The sequence below is a fragment of the Desmodus rotundus genome, chromosome 3, assembly GCF_022682495.2.
Source record: "Desmodus rotundus isolate HL8 chromosome 3, HLdesRot8A.1, whole genome shotgun sequence".
NCBI lineage: Eukaryota > Metazoa > Chordata > Mammalia > Chiroptera > Phyllostomidae > Desmodus > Desmodus rotundus.
The window spans coordinates 182,554,566-182,572,307 of NC_071389.1; the positions used below are offsets into that span (position 1 = coordinate 182,554,566).

The 17,742-nt window shown below is 44.8% G+C and overlaps 1 non-coding gene across 1 annotated transcript; it reads left to right on the forward strand.

The window, feature by feature from the left end:
• The first annotated feature begins 246 nt into the window (after nt 1-246).
• TRNAD-GUC (transfer RNA aspartic acid (anticodon GUC)) lies at nt 247-318 on the forward strand. The gene has a single exon. It is a non-coding gene; the product is annotated as a tRNA-Asp (tRNA).
• Nucleotides 319-17,742: the final 17,424 nt, after the last annotated feature.

Here is a 17,742-nt window from a genome sequence, read left to right on the forward strand (position 1 = left end):
CGGGAAGTGCAAAGGAGCTGGAGATTGTTCCTGAATGGGGGGAGAGATGGAACAGGAAGGGAGTAGGAACAGAAATAAGTGGAGCCGGGATAGCATAAAACCGAACGCCTTCATTTTAGTTCCATTGCATCTTGGTAGAAGGTATAATGACATTAAAAGAATGTAAAACTTACTTGTAGTTGTGAATAGTGCCAGTGGAATGAGATTTAATAAGTAGCTTATCAGAAGAAGCTGTTGGTGTGCATCTCCTCGTTAGTATAGTGGTGAGTATCCCCGCCTGTCACGCGGGAGACCGGGGTTCGATTCCCCGACGGGGAGACAAAGGAGAAGTTTTTTCTTCAAAAATACACTCGCAAGTGAAAATGTTCATAAATATCACAAAAGCTAGTGTGAAAAAAATAATCCAAGTTACGGTTTATGTTATCAGACCTGTTTTGTTGCTGGTTTGACTTGGTGATCCAGCAAAATAAAAAAAGTGAGCTCATTTCTATCAGTTCAACAAGGGTTTTTTGTTTGTTTTGTGTGTTGATTATGTACATTTCCAGCCTCTGGAGATCTAAAACAGAATAAACCAACATTCCCATCTTAAAAATGTGGGAAGATTATTTCAATATGCTGTAATGAGAGAGTCCTGTGATATGAGTGTGCGCTGGACACAAGGAGAATGCAGAGCTGGGACATCTAGCTCAGCTCCCGGGAAAGGTGAAGAAGGATTGATGGATGGCGCTGGCCTTTACCATGGGACCTCAGAGGTGAAACTGGATGGAAGAGTACAGGTCTCCAAGGACCTTAAGCAGCTGGGCCTTTAATCCGGAGTGCCTGAATGGGGTGGTACCCATGGAAGAAATTTAAGCAGAGGAGTGACATGGTCAGATTTATGTTTTCAAGAGAACACTTGTAGTATTCAGAGAATGGGTATGAAAGTCAAAAAGGCAGGACAGTTAAGAAACCATTAACAATAGTCCAAGAAGAAGATGCTGGGGCCTACCAAAGGAAATTTCATACTGGTAGTAAGGACAGAGAGGAAGGAAGGATTGGAAAGTATACTTAGATAAATGGATTCTCAGACTCAGAAGGAGCCTAGAATGATTCTCAGATTTTTGGTGCCCATGGCTGGGTAATTAATTATAGAAAGAGGATAAATTTCGGTAGAAAAGATCTAAGTTTTGGACATAGGAAGTTTGATAATATATGGGGGTCAAAGTGGAGATGTGTATGAGTCACTTGGCATGCCTGTGAGTCCACAGCCCCGGGGAAGTTTGGAGTTGACGTGAAAGCATCACATAATGTGGCGGCTGCAACTTTGACAGTGGGTAAGCTCAGCCCAGGGAGGGTGTGTAAAGAGCTGTGAGAAGAGATTGGAAGCTGGGAGAACACTGGCCTGTAATAAAAGGGGGCTGGAGGATTGGAGGAATCCTTTCACAATCAAATCACCTTCAATGTTATTTGTCAATTATACCTCAATAAAGCTGAAATTTTTAAGGGGGAGAGGGGGTGGAGAGAACTAGAGTATGAGGAACTTATGAAATAAACTAGGAAGAGTCAGCCAGCAATGTCAAGTGCAGCCTGGAAGGCCATTAAAATAAGGAGTAAAAAGTCTCATTTGGATTTGGCAAAGGGTTGGCAGTGGGGAGGATGGTGGTTTTGTTGACATTTGTGGTTTAGTTGAAGGTGTGTGACAACAAGCAGTGGGCTGAGCAATAAAAGAGAAGAGGCAAAATGGAGCATAAGCTGCTCTGTCAGGATGCTCTGCCAATGTGGGAAGTGAAGACAAAAGAGGGATAGAGGGGAATGTGACGTTGAGAATGTGTTTTTCTTGTTTTTTTAAGGAGAAGAAACTTTAACATGTTGGGATGCAGAAGTGAAAGGGTTTCTAGAGAAGGGAAATAGAAGATTTTGAAAAAGCATGGGGGATAGCTGAGGAATTGAGCATTGGCGTGTTGCACAGCTCCACTCCGTATCAGAGTGGTCTAACAATTACATTTGGCTCCAGCAACAGAAAAAGATGCTAAACATTTGGGTAGAAGGAGGATATCATTCTACCCAAATGTCGAGACAAAAGAAAATAAAGCAAAAACATGTCCAACTATGAAACCCAATACCTTACATCTGTATACATCTTTATTTCATAGAGCCTAAATCATGACAGGATTGATATTTGTAAACAATTTTGAAGCCGAAAAGTGTTCTAGGTGCCCTCAAATAGAGGGTGACAAGTATGACGCAATAGAATTGATACCACTGACCCCCCAAATATAGTGTACAACATAGCAACTCACAAATGATGGGGGTGTTACTGATATGCAATGGTGGCTTGAGAGTAATTTTTTTTAAATGAAACTATCCATTGCTTCTATAAAATGAGCATGATATCAGAGGGTATGTACGAGAGGAGACTTTATCAAGGATGAAAAAAATTATTTATATAAAGCTTTATGAAAGGAAATAGTACATATGTTTGCAGGGCTATATGAACAGGAAGTATTCCAGCTCTACAGCTCACCTGGAAGAGTTAGTTAATCCCTCTAGACCTCAGTCGCCTCAAGATAAATGAGATGCCTCGGCCTCCTGGGGTCATTGAAAGGCTGAAATGAGATGATGTAGATAAAATGCTTAGCACTAAGCTCAGCAAAGGGTCAGCATCTGTCACATGTTAGCTAGCGTTATTATTTTGGTTGGCTTTTATTTTGTTTATTTTGATAATTTTAAGACTTATTTTTTCTTCTTTGGTAGCAAGAGTTTTCAGGAAGACCTAGAAAATGAGCAACAACCAAATATGGGAAATAAGAAGCAGATCACACTGAATTGGGCCTCTAAAGAGGGCTTACAACTTTAGCAATGATCCTATGTTTTTGAAATCCATTTACATTTAGGAAATTCAGGAAGTTGCATTTGATGCATTAACACTGTCCTAAAAAGGGTATACAGACTTCATGGTTTTTTCCCCTTGCTTCACACAGACCTTTCCTTTCTTCAAGGGGTCAATGCAGCTTGCAGATGCTTACTAAGGGCATTCTGCTCACTGCTGCTACCCAGAATAGAGTTGGGGAAGGCTCTGCCCCACCTGTTGGATAATTTACACTCTAGCACACAGCTATACCAATGACCTGAGACAGCATGATGTTAAGATGAAGGCCAAGGCCCAAGGAGAACTATAAATGAAGTTCTAGAGAGACAAGTTCTAACCCTCAAGGGGAGGTAGGGAATAATAATGCAGCAGTTGGATGGGGCTTGGAGAATGAGCAGGTTATAATAGGAAAAATGATAGGGGCTGCAGAATTGAACATGGGAATGTGAGGTGGGCAGCTTTCCAAGAAGACATAGTAGCAGGAATCCAGGCCAGGGGCCAGAAGCAGAGATGTGTTTGGGAAAGAATAATTCTGGGGGTACAGAACCCCACAAATTAGTCCAATGCTTCATATACTCCATAATAATCTGCCTTTCTTCTTTTTTTAAAAAAATATTTTATTTATTTATTTTTAGAGAGAGGGGACAGGAAGGAAAAAGAGAGGGAGAGAAACACCAATGTGTGGTTGCCTCTCGTACAACCCCTACTGGGGACCTGGCCCACAACCCAGGCATGTGCCCTGACTGGGAATCAAGCCCACGACCCTTTGGTTCACAAGCTGGCACTCAATCCACTGAGCCACACCAGCCAGGCCTGCCTTTCTTCTTTCTGTTCCAGATTATATACATCTGGTGTGGCCGAGACCATTGTTATCTCCCCAATATCTACATTTCTTTTTATACTTAGCAGTAAAACTCTCGATGTTTAGCCGGACACATTGCCTCCCAGAAGACTGCATTTCCCAGCCTTTTTGCAGTCACGCCTTGTAACTAAGTTCTGGCCAAGGTAAGTAAAACTGTCAATTACAACTTCTAGGAAGTGTCTTTAAAAAAGACTTTTTTTTTCACCCTTCCTCTATTACCTGGAATGCAGAGTTGATGGCTGGTACTCTAACTGCTACACTGTATCTTGAGGTTGAAACCATGTGCTGAGGGCAGTGCAGCCACAACATATGAGGGGCTATGAGCTGGGAGTATCGGGGTCTCTGGTGATGATGGGACTTCCGTATAGACTGCCTACTGTTGGATTTCTTTTTCTCGAGAGAGAAATAAACTTCTGTGTTGTTTAAGACAGTGTTGTTTTGGGTTTGTCATTCACAGGAAACTCAGTCTTCACTAAGACGCCTGGTCTCAGTGGAAGGGTTTTATCAGTGTGGGCCCAGGTACATACTTACCCTTGTCTATCGATCTGGCACCACTCTACTGGGGACTATTACATAAGTTTGAAAAATGTTGTTTATCAGATAGGTCCTTCTTCCCTGTATCTTGCATTTTTCACTAGAGCATTATTTCTAATTTAATCACATCACTGCCCTGCTTAAACCCTTCAGGGTCTCACCAATATCTGCAGTACATATTCTCTACTTTTATCAGAAGATGTGACTGCCTGGGGGTGGTTTAGCCAAGAACATGCACCAGCTGGGCCAGGAGAGGACACCCAGCGTGTGAGAAACTGTGAAGAGGTGGAGTCAACAGACTGGGCTCCTGTCTGGAAAGATTAGAGGCAATGTAGTCAGAAAGTTTGACAGAATAAGGTCATAGATGACGTTTTATTCTTATGTAAAAGGGGGAGGAGGCTATATATATATGTATATATATATATATATTCAGTTTGCTCATATGTACGTAAAACATTTCCAGAAAAATTCTCAAGAAACTCGTGGCGTGGTTTACCCATGGGGAGGAAAAGTAGGGTGGCTAAGAAACAGGTGAGAAGTCGCTATTTCAACTGAGTGACCTGTTCAGCCTTTTGAATTTGGGTGTATGTGAATATCTTACCTATTCCAAAAAATGTATTGATTGATATTTTTAAAAATAAAGGTTACCAGAACCAAAATCTAAAAACAAAACCAAAACCCACCTCCCATGACTTCCTGTTGACATCAGGCTCTCTAGCTCTGGCCCCCTCTGGCCCTGCTGAACGAAACTTGTCCAACGAAACTCAACCTGTCTGCTTCCTGCTGCTCTTCCTCAGGCTGGAAGCTGCCACCTCCCATCCAGCCCCCTAGTGCTCCTTGGCAGGTTCCTCCTCTTCCCCCCAAGACTCGGCCTTCCTTCCCTGCAGCCTAGGCTCGAGTCTAGTAGAAGTTCCTTCCCTAACAGAACAAGCTGTATGTGACACCCTTCCTGTCCTCCTTCCAATGAGTGAGACACGATTTCAGCCACTTTTTTTTTTTCATTTAGCTCACAAAATGGTTGAGGCAACCCTGACCCATTTCTTTATTTTTCTGTTAAATCTGTTTTGGCTTGTGTGAGAATTTTATGTTTTTATTTACATGTTTAGTCTATTCTTCATGTCAAGAAAAGGTTGGGCAGTTGGGCAGGCCAAAAATGAAAAGTTGAAAGTTCAATGACAAGTCAAAGTTCTTCCAGTTTTGTAAACTAGCGTGACACCCGACCCCGCCTGCCCCCCATCTCCCACTTCCTTTCTCTCTCTCTGTCCCCACCATGGTTGACGGCAGGCAGGGTCTGGTGGAGAGCTTCACCAGGCTCAGCGTTTCCTTCCACACAGGTCTGTCTTTTGTTTCTCTGTGTGTACCTTTGGGAGGGACCAGCCTGAACAAGATAGATTGTCAAGCTGTGCTGGGTTGGAGCCAGGCCAAGAAATCACTGCTGGTCACATGACCTCTCTTACCCACAGAGAGTGGCTACAGCACTAGCAGCTTCAGTGTCTCCTAAAAGCCCCATCAGAAATGCAGGTAGATCTCATGCAACTGGATCAGAATCTGCATTTTAATAATACCCCTGAAGATCTGTGTGCGCAAAGGATACCTTGGGGATTGGCGGAAATTCAGTGCAAGGGTTAATCAAGTGTGTCAGGGCAACTTCTCCCAAGTCCACAGCTCTGGAACCCCCAGTCAGTTATCCCTTAATACCCTAACATCCTCCCCAACCCCGTACCTGCCACCCTGCGTAATTGCCAGCTTGCTGGTCAGTCTCCCCTACCAGCAGGAGTGTTCTTAAATCCCAGATGGCACCTTTTCCCTCTCTGAGCACGTTATATGAATGAACCAATGTGTAAATGAATGAATGAGATTTGATATGAGGTTCCAGGCATCCTTTTACTCAGTGCTTTACTCCGTGTTGACTTGGAGGCAAAGAGAAAGCCACCTCCTGAGCCCCTCGTCCTCCAGTGTCACCAGACAATATGTTTGCTTGTGACAGAGAATGCTCTATCAACTTGTTGCTAATGGCAAATACCTTAAAAACACTTTTAATGAAGCATACTATCCGTTCGTAAACATGCACGTATCATAAGTGTATAGCTCACTGAACTTTATAAAGTGAACACGCAGTGCAATTGTAACAGAGTGAAATGCTCGGCCTCTCTGACTCCATCCTGTTGAAGCCTGCGCTGTTCCCGTGGCCCTCAGGAGAATAACACCTGCCTTGGCTTGCACAGAGATGTGCTAATCCTTAGAGAAATTCTGCTGGAGCTTGGGTTTTCCAAAAACAGCTCCTCCCCAGTCTCCTTTCCCAGGCCATATAAGAAGCCTAAACTCTGTACTTTTGGAAGATGGATTGGAGGAACGATGAGGGCTCCCATCTTCTTGGTTGGCACCTTCTCAATCAATACACCTTTCCTTACTCCAAACCCTGACATTTTGCGTTTTGACCTTTTGATGCTTCGGGCACACAGACTTCAGACTAGTAACACCATCAGCACCAAGATTAGATACAGAGCCTTACCACTGCCCCCTAGGGGCCCCCTCACATCCCCTTCCAGGCTCTGGAAATCTCACTCCCTGGGATAAATAACCACTGCCTGACTTCCGATAACATTTGACCTCTATCTGTTTTGCTATTTGTATTGCCTTCCCACAAATGGAAACGTACAGTAGGCACTCTCATGCTTGACTTCTTCACTCACTATGCTTGCGAGATGCCTCCAAGTCACTGTGTGTGGTTCTGGGTTGTGCAGTCTCATGCGTGCATGGCATTCCATGTATGGGAATACCACAGTTTACTTACCCACTTTACTGTGGGTGGACACTGGAATGTCTTTTAGTTCTGGGTTATTATGAATAGTGCTGCCACAGGCATTCGGGAACATGTCTTTTGGAGAACACATTATAGCCAGGTTTTGACGTGCCACTCTGAAGTTTGGACAGCTGGACCCATGCCAAAACCCATTGTTTGGGGCCTCTGCACCAACCCAAAATTCACCAATTGCAATAACCCGGGTTCCATAGTCGTGGACATAAACCCATCAATCCGCCAGGTTGAGTTGGGGAAAGGTAGACCAAGCAAGGAGGGAAGCTGTTCTCAAGTTACCAGAAAAAATTTATTTACAGCTGCCGATCTAGATTATGCTTGTTTCTTTTAGCCACTCTTTTCTTGTCTAGGTGAGCCTGAGTGCCAGGCTCAGCCATACTGGTTTTTTTCTGACAAGTTTCCAGCTCTACTTATATTTGTCCTACTAAGTGGCCTGTAGTATTTTATCAGCGCAGGTGGTTACATCTTTTGTTCTGACTGTCTCAAGCATGAGTGGAATTTGACAAGTATCTACAGGACCTCATTTTCAAAAGCAATATTTCTGCCTCATGTTAATTGGCTTTGAACCCAATTTTTCTTGTTTTGCCAACAGACCAGGTTGTTGCTACTTACTTGTGAAATATGTTTTCAGCAAAGACCAACCTGAAAGGCTTTCCTCCTAAACATTCTTCTCATCTACAAATTCATGTTTGGAGAACTATCTACTATTTTGTCACTTCGTATAAAAAGATTCTCTTACTCGGTATTTGGAGTTGAGCAGACTCCGGTAAGAGACTCACGTGGTGGACTTCCTCTTGCCTTCCCCGCAGGTGTGTGTGCCTCAGTATTTCTCAAGCTGAGTCACGCACCACCACGTGCCTCCTGACCTGGCTTCTACCTTCCTTCCAAGCTGCCTCCTCCGGGCTCCTTCTCCTGCCACCCTGTCCCTTCTCTCAGACACACCTCACTTCGCTCGTCTAGGTCCCGATGCTGGGAGGCCCTCCCTGCTCACCGCTCTCCTCTCTGCTCCCTGCCCCCATTCTCCATGCACGTTTTCACAGTGTTTGTTCCTTCCTCTTATGGTCCTTAGTTTTTCTTAGTGGGAACTTTGTATACACACCTATTTGTATATATGTATACATGTGTGTGCATATATACACATACAGTCAACCCTCATTACTTGCAGACTTCATATTTGTGAATTTTTCCACTTGCTAAAATTTATGTGGTACCCTGAAACCAATACTTGCAGCCCTTCCTGGTCATTTGTGGACACGGGCAGAGCTGAGGAAACTTTGAGTTGCCTGAGGCTCGCCGTCCCAGCTGCTCAGTTTTCTTGTTTATGCTTCTTATAATGTAAACAAGTGTCCTTTCTGCGGTCTTGCTTTTCACATTTTTGAGCTTCTTGTTAATGACTTGGCTGTTTAAAATACCCTCCAAGCAAATAGTGGAGTGCTGTGTAGGGTTCCCAAGCGTGGGAGTGCTGTGAAGTGCCTACAGAGATAATACGCGTGTTGGGTAGGTTTTGTTCAGGCGTGAGTCACAGTGCTATTAGCGGTGTCTTTAGTGTTAATGAGTCAGCTATATATTGAATAAGGTGTCTCTAGACAGAAACGCATGTAAAACACAGTTATGCATTGGTCGGTTGATGAAAATATTGGTGCCAGGGGTTCTCAGGACCCTTCTGTATTTTTCCTGGGAGCAGTAGTTCAGGATTTGCTAATTCAGTGTTCGAGCTACTTCAGAGAACATAATCACTGCAAATCAGGAGAATCACCCGTGTGTATTTCTTGTCCTTCCAGTTAGTTTCTATGTGTCTTCCAACCTCTCTCTGTTCCCAAAGGAGTTTTAGGTGGCAGGCTTCTCCCAGACATACCTTGCAGCATCTTTCCCTCTCCCACAGCACCCAGCTCCGCACCCATGACGTGGTAGGTCTTTAGTTGATAGAAAGGAATTGAAGACAAAATGAAAAGACAACCCACTGCATGGGAGGATGTATTCACCAATGATGCATCTGTTAAGTGGTTAATATCTAAAATTTATAAAGAACTCACACAACTCAACACCAAAAAATAAAAATAGAAAACCAAACCCAAATGATCCAGTTGAAAGGAATCAAAGAAGGGAGGAGAGGGTGGAAGGAAGGGAGGAAGGAAAGGAAGGAAGGAAGGAAGGAAGGAAGGAAGGGAGGGAGGGAGGGAGGGAGGGAGGGAGGGAGGAAGGAAGGAAGGAAGGAAGGAAGGAAGGAAGGAAGGGAGGGAGGGAGGGAGGGAGGGAGGGAGGGAGGGAGGGAGGGAGGGAGGGAGGAAGGAAGGAAGGAAGGAAGGAAGGAAGGAAGGAAGGAAGGAAGGAAGGAAGGGAGGGAGGAAGGAAAGTGGCGGAAAGGAAAGATGTGCATGGATGCTGAGGTTGGTGCTGGTGGACGAGGATGTGGGTCCCAGAATTTCCCAGTCTCTCTCCTCAAAGGCGTCCTCTTCATTTCTGAGAGAAATCATTGGCCAGAATTGTATAAAACTAGAAATCAAGTTATCTTCTGTGATAGATTTGGCTTTTATTTCTTCTCTGTAAGAAATGTGACAGCAAATCTCCCAGATTCTTTTGAGTGTTTCCATCTTTCCTTCCGCTCTCTCTTCAACTCCCACCCCTTCACCTGGAGAGGAGTAACTGCAGAACAAACCTTAGGTCTGAAGTGGGCCCTCATGGCAGGTATTACCACCACTCCGGGGCATTACCACCACTCCGGGGTGTTACCAGACACCTCTCATAGGTACAGGCAGCATGGATGCCTGCTTGTCCTCTGGACATTCATAAACTCACTGGGAAATGGAGACCATCAAATGAAACCACGGAAGAGCGGTGTGGAAAACTGAATAATTAAAGAGTATTTAGGTGGACCATTCCACACACGCTGTAGAGGCTCGATGGAGAGGCCAGTGGGCACCTTCCTGGAAGCAGTGAGGCTTGCGTGGAAGCATAATGCAAGGGTCCCTAATTCTTTTGTATTGCTAACCAATAATAGTAGAAATTGGGGGCACACCCTCCATAAATGTTTATTTGATTATTAACAAATTCTCTACAAGTGTTAGCATAATTAACAAGTATCTCAAGGCACAAAATACATGGAAGGCAATGTCCATTGTCAATGATAATGAATATACATTGTTATTTTAAGTAACTGTCTTAATAATTTTGATTTGCATGGCGGTGGTCAGGGTGGGGGGCTGCCTTGTCAGATCGGATCTGCTGACCACAGTGTTGTTGTGTTTGTTAAATCAACACTCCCACCTCACCTTGGAGCAGGAGAACCCTTAGTTCTGCACGTTCTCGTGGCTCACTCGTGCTCGCATTCTACCTTCTGCACGGAGACTGCCGTCTGTGACATGTGGGCCTGAGGGCTTAGAAAAGTCTTGAGCCTGCAGAAGGGTTTCCCCAGAGACAGAGAAAATACTAGCCCACCGAGAAAAGTCAAAGGAACAACAGAAGAACAAAATACAGTTGTTCACGATCGTCTGTCACAAGCCACCCCTGTGACACGGACCGGACATGCAAATAAAGCCAGAGACTTCATGTATTCCGCCTGCCCCCACGTGATTGCTGGGCGCACGTGTCCACCCCCCTCTGGAAAGCCCTCCTGAATCAGCGTGTCAGGTTTGGATGGGCAATTGAAGGGGAAATGCTTCCAGTGAAGTTGATGCCTAAGAGCAAATTCAGATACCAACAGCAGATTCAGAGAAGTAACTCACGCTCCTTTGAACCCTCAGATGCATTTCCAAAACACAAGCCGTCACATTCCACACAAGAGGGCGATGTGCCCGGGGGTCGTCCGCTTCACCCCGGCCTGGTGGTCAGGACAGGATGCACTGAGGTTTGGGGTCCGCTAGCAGTGGAGACACTACCAGCCGCTGGAAAGCTGTCTTTCCAGCTTTCAACAAGCATCACTGAGCCTTGAAAGTGACCTACCACCACTCCTGTCATTTTCAGTCGGTCACACAGACCGACCCTGAGACAATAGGATGGAGAATGTCCATCTATGAGCTCCAGGAGGTGGGGATCATTGGGGGGACTGGGGACTTCTTGGGGACTGGCTAGTACCGTGAAATAGACATTATCGCCACCCCTGTTTTATAGAGGAGGACACGGAGGCTCTGATCAGTTACTCGCTCAATTTACTGAGTGTGGATGGGGCAGAGCTGCGGTTCGGACACAGGCAGCGGGCCGCAGGGCACATCCTTTGTGAGCACTGCCCAGTGCCCTGGCCTCCCCACAGGACTTTTTCTAACTTCCTTTCTTCCCTACCGCACAAAACATTGCGAATAAGATATATTTCCTTTTGCTTAGACCATTTTGAAAGCCATTGTTTCTTAAGGGTGGAGATTGGAGGGTTTCCAAAGACTGAAATATAATGAGAACATCTGTCTAAAGCCTCTTAAGGTGTACACATTAATTAATTAATCAATTAAGAACATGTAAGTCGCAGACTCTGAATAACAAGACTATGGATCCGATTTCAGAGCCCAAACTTGACAAAATGAACACAAGGCAAAGTGCATACATTCTGTTAAGTTCTTTTCCTTTGTGATTGTTTGTCTCAGGTTGTTGTCTCATAAGGCTGCGTGGGCTAAATTAAGCAACATTTTGCAAAAATAAGTCTGTAAGATTAGCCCTTAGGAAACAAAAGCCGGAAAGAGAAACTACATTTTGTATAAAATGTGCAACTGTGGGATAACAGCTTGCAACAGTCTGACTGGAGAGAGGGGGGTTTACATACTAGAAGGATTGGGATTCTGTATGACATTTAATGTCAACTCCGTAAACGGTCGGGTGAAAGGTCAAGTTTTATTTTTCTTTTGTTGCGATTTTTTAAAACCAAATTTGTACTGCATTATACAAAGTCATTGTAAGCCATTATTTTAAACTAGGTTATAGCAAGCATTAATCAATAAAGACATTTTATGTTATCTATCTATCTATATATATATATATATATATATTTTAGCACTTTCTATGTGTTAGGCCCTATTAACTGCTTTAGACATTTAGAAACATTTTAATTAATTATCATAACTTGTGGTGTAGGTTCTATTACTTTCCCCATTTTACAGATGGGGAAACTGAGGCATGAGCTCTGCCCTGGTTAGGTAACCAAGTTAGTTAAGTGGTAAGTAACCTAAGGTTAAATAAACCGCCGAGATTATGCACCTAGCCAGTTCCAGAATTGGAATTAAAAGCAGCACTATGTCCCTAGAGCCTGGCTTTTTATCAAGATTTTGCCTGGTACAAAAATATGGGCACACAGTTCATCCTCTTTTGGGACTGCTTGGGCCACCCCCCCTTTCCCTGTCTGTATGGCAAACTCCTGCTCTCTTCTCAACAGTCAACTCAGACTTACGCTCTGCTGTTCAACCTTCCACGACGTGAACGCAGCATTGGGCACCTGTTTCTCCAGGTTTTCAATAGGTCATGCGCATACTGTTGAGACGTTTGCTGGTTTTTGTCTACTTAGCTTCTAGTTTTTCTTCTCCTCTGGCAATAGTTCTGTGATCCACCTCATTTCAGGGGCAGCTCCTGGGGCCCAGGTCTCACTGATCAGAGCACTGAGGAGCCCCGGTGCAGAGGTAAGGCTGTGAGCCAGGCCTGTCTAATCAGAGTGCACCCTGGAACGTGGCAGGAACTCCTGCAGAGGAACACACACAGGTCCGTTGCAAGCGTGAAGTTTTCTTATCTTCCCGTGGTGCCTGAGAAGGAAGCCAAAATGCAGAGAGCCAGGAAGAAATGAGAGCGTGGGGAATGTTTCTGCTGCCTCCGTTGTGTGAGCTGTTGGATCACACGCCTCCTAACTTCAAATACACTCTTGGACTTCATGAGCGAAAGAATTCCCCTTTGCAGCTTATACCAGCTGGAGTTTCTGTTACGTACAACCAAAGGAATATTAACCAACAGATACATCCCGCTCTGTGTCTATATGTTTAGGTCTCCTTCTTTATGCCACTGTATCTCCCTACTGGACTATAATAATTTGAGGCCAGTAGATGCTCAATAAATATTTGTTGACTGAATTCACTGCGAAGTGTTTTGGAGGAGACTGAGCCTAGAGCAGGGATGCTTTTAGGGAGGCTCATGAATTTGGTGCAAGATGTGAGCAAGGGACTCAACCAAGCTGAAGAGTGGGGCTGAAAGGGAAGGGACAGATACCGGACAAAGAATTAACAGGCAGTGGGACGCGTGGGGCCAAACAGTGCTTAGCTCAGGTGCTACCCCATTCTGTGTGTTTGTGTCTGTGGGCTTTAGTAAGCTTCTCTTTAGCATCTAGCCTAAATGAAAACTTAATATTACCAGCTGGTTATTGCCTGTCTACATAACCCATCTCTTCCAGTTTACCACAAGTAGAAAAATTAATGTTAGGAAATCAGAGGCTCACATATGAGCAAACAAGCATGACTGTCATACACAGACACAAAAAAAGAGCTTTTATTAAACACCTTCAGATCTTCATAGGGGCCCAGAGGCCCACATGAGTGTTTGCAGGCAGCTTCTGGATAATTTAATGGAGCATCAGTTATGAGCAAAGGCCCTGAGCAAGACGGAGGTTGGTAGGTGAGGTGGTTCTTGCCTTATCTAACCACCCGCCATGTGGACACTGAGAAGGAGACCTTTGGAAGGTATGAGCAATAGCACTCTATAACCAGCTCCAGGACCCTGAAGAAGGGGGGAACAAGGCCCCCCTTCACTTTCATCACCTCACCCCCCAAAATGAGCCAATCCTATGTGATTTAACATCTCAGCCTGCTGGGGGACAGTCAGCAGGAAGGAGAGGCACCATCTGTTTCACTTCTGCTCTCTGACGGTCACTGACCTGCAGACTTCCCACTGTGAGATGGTCTCTGGGTGACCCACGCCCAGCTCTGTCTTGGGGAGGCCCCATCGCCCCATCGTCCACGAGAAAGGAGTCCAATGGAGCTTTCTGTGATATTGGAACTGTTCTGTATCCATGCAGGTCATCACGGTAGCATCAGCCACCAGTGGCTATTGAGCACTTGAGATGTGCCTGGTGCAACCGAGGGACTAAATTTTTAATTTAATTTAATTTAATTTAATTTGTTAAAATTACAATTTAAACAGTGACCAGTGCTTGCTTACTGGATAGCACTGCTTTATAGTTTCTCTCTCCCTCGCTCTCTCTCTGTCTCTCTCTCTCCCCCCTCATCTGCTGTGCCTTCCCCTTATTTTCCCACCCTCCCTTCTCCCTCTTGCTGAAACAGCTCCTGTGAAATGTGGACTTCCTATTTTTTAAAACCCTCCCAGTCTGGGCCAGTACCCTAATGAGTCAGGTGAATGTGGCCTCTTTTAGCTGCAGAGGAAGGTTTGTGATGATAAATCAGAAACAGAATCCTTCAGGAATAACCCTCAAACACAAACACACAGAATGGGGTAGCACCCGAGCTAAGCACTGTTTGGCCCCACTCGTCCCACTGCCTGTTAATTCTTTGTCCGGTATCTGTCCCTTCCCTTTCAGCCCCACTCTTCAGCCTGCTTGAGTCCCTTGCCCATATCTTGCACCAAGTTCACGAGCCTCCCTAAAAGTGACCCTGCTCTAGGCTCAGTCCCCTCCCAAACACTCTAATTCATCACGTCACATGCTGTCATTTCAAATTATTAATATTTTACACACTTTCTTTAAACTGGTTACTTACTTCTTACTAGAAAGAAGCTGTAAGGACAGGGAATGCATCTGTGAAGAGGCCAGGATCCAGGCTACCTGGATCAAGATCTGACTCTCTTTTAGTAGCTATATAGCCTCTGGGGCAAGTTGTTGAATTTTTTGGTATCTGTTTCCTCCTACATAAACAGAGATAATAATACCCAGAGGATTGTGGTGAAGCTTTAATCATTTTTCTATGTAAAGCGCATAGGACAAAGCTCAGCAAATAGTATGTGTTAGTCAGTCGTTCACTAATACTAGCTTAGCATGCTTCCTTGCACACAGAAAGCACTCAATAGATGCTTGTGGAGAGAATAAATTACTGGGTTAAGTATGTTCCCACCAGGTGGCAGTAGTGCCTTATTTATAAAGACTGGACCAAACTAACAGGACTATCAGTCATTAAAAAACTCTCTCTTGAAGTCCCAGATGCCCAGTATGAAGTAAAGAACGGAACCTTCTCTCTCTCCTGCTTCTCCTTTGCCTCCGGCTTCTGCTCTCTTTGTTCTGTCGTGAACCTTTCCCCTTTTCCCGCTGTATTAGTCTGCCCAGGCTGCCATAACAACAGACCAGGTGGCTTAGACAGTAGACATCTGTTTTCTCACAGTTCTGAAGGCTAGCAGTTCAAGATCAAGGTGTCTGCGGGGGTGGTTTCTAGTGGAGCCTCTCCTGGCTTGTCGATGGCTGTCTTCTCACTGTGCCCTCCCACGGCCTGCTCTCTGCCGTGCACAGGGACAGAAAGATCTTAGTATTTCTTCCTCTTCTTATGAAGTCACCAGTCAGATTCGATTAGCCTCCCTCCCATGACCTCATTTAGCCATGACTAACTCCCTGAAGACCCTGCCTCCCAACACAGTCACAGTGGGGGTTAGGGCTTCAACATATGAATTTGGGGGAACACAATCTGTCCAAACATCGCCTTTGTTTCCAATCTCTGGTCTTGTACTTCGTACCAATGTGGCTTTGCTTTCTTACTCCCGACTATCCCCCGTCCTGTGACCTTTGCATGGCTTCTGTGGGATGGGTCGCACAGGCTGTAAACTGAGCGACTCCAGGGAGCACCGTCACATGGCAGCAGGCAGCAGGCCAGGCATGTGTCCCATCACAATGTCGAGACAGGCGAGGGTAACGCACGTGTCTTGAGAAACGGAAGTCTTTTTCTAATTCACACAAAATCCCCTCTTTTCCCTCCATCGCCTTCCTTTCCTCCTCCCCATCATTCCCTTTCTTTGGCTTCTCTCCTTCCCAACTCTCCTGCTCAGGCTGAACTTACCTCACATTCATAAAGACATTATTTAATTCGTCACATCTCATGTTTGTTCAGCACTTTGGGTGAGCCAGGCTCTGTGTGGGTGCCAGGTGGTGTACCCTAAATTGCACCTTTAAACCAGCCAGGCCATACGCACCCAGGGGGCCAATACCAATTGGAACAGACTCCAGCATCCTTGGGTCACTCATGCTATGCATTTACCTTGGGGCAGGCATTCAGACCCAATCATGGAGGGGAAGAGGGAGAGGCCTATGAAGGAGAACCCCAAAATCCAGAATTTATTTATAAAAAATTGTGTATTTATTATTACATGTTTCAACTTCAGTCACCTTCAAAGTACTCTCTATTTGATATACTAGGCTTATTGAGATGTTTTTTTCACTGCTCAAAACAGTTTTTGAACTTGTTGATTTTGATGCTTTTTAGTACTTCTGCTATTTTTTTTTTGTTTCGCCTCTTCTACATTGGCAAAATGTTTCCTTTCGGGACTTTAAGGAGTTTTTTCATCTGGGGAAACAAAAATAACATTGTTCAGGGTGAGATTGGGTAAACAGGGAGGGTGGGGCACAGGGCTCATGCTATTTTGGGTCAAAAACTGCTGAACACTCAGCGTGGTGTGAGCAGGTGGGTTCATAAATCACCCATCATGAAATGGGCAAATGTGTTGAGTCTTCAAAAAAAATTCACGGAAGGTGAACACAACCTCTCACAACAACGCCAGCTGGTACACTGACAGATGGGCTCCTAGAACACTCACCTAGTGGGGGAAGCCTGTACTACAAGGGGCCCACCCTCCAGGAGATAATTCCAGTTTGGGGGATTCCCCCCTCATATGTTACTGTAATATAAACTAGCATTTGTTGAACTCTTACATGTTTGGCAAATATTCTAATCTCTCTCTATGTATTACATTTAATCGCCAAAATGATGTTCTTATTTTATAGATAAGAAAACTAAGCTGCAGAGAATGTGGCAGAGACTCCTAATTTCCATTTTTTTCTTCCTTTCTTTAAGTAATAGAACCCCATACACTTTGACTGGGTTCCTGGCCACCTTGCAGTTTAATGTGGCCATGTGAGTAAATTTTAGCCAATTGGATGGGAGTAGAAAATAAAATTGACATCTGCAATTTCAGGGTTCTATCCTTAAAAGGAAGCTGCTTGCCCACTGCTTCCTCTTTTCCTTGTCCCCATGCTCAGACAAGGACGGGCCGTGGTGAGCCAACTCTCCACAACAGCGAGGACGGTAAGCTGGGGGAGAGCAGAGCGCAAGGTAGAAGGAACCTGGTCCTTGGATGAGCTTATGGGACAGAGCCACGTGCCTACCCTAAACCTATCTTTAGATATTATGTAAATAAGAAACATCTATCTATTTTTGACTCACTATATTTTGAGGTATTTTTGTGACAGTATCTTGGCCTGTATTTTAACTAATGTGGAGATGTATAGTAACATGCCCAAGATCACACAGCTCATCCATCACAGCAAAAGGCTTTAAACTCCACATAATTTGAAGCCAGAGCCCAAGCTCCTAACAAGTAACTATACCATAGTGTCTTGTTCCTCTGAAAGTTCATAACCTCCAGGCTTTGAGGGACAATCAAGGGGGCCCTAAAACACCAGAGGCACCACCTCCTCAGGGAGTACCTAGAAGCCCTGTTACTATTCCCTTCTCTGAGGCATCAGAGAAGGGTTAAAACGTAAACACGATCTGGGAGGGGCAGTACAAAAAG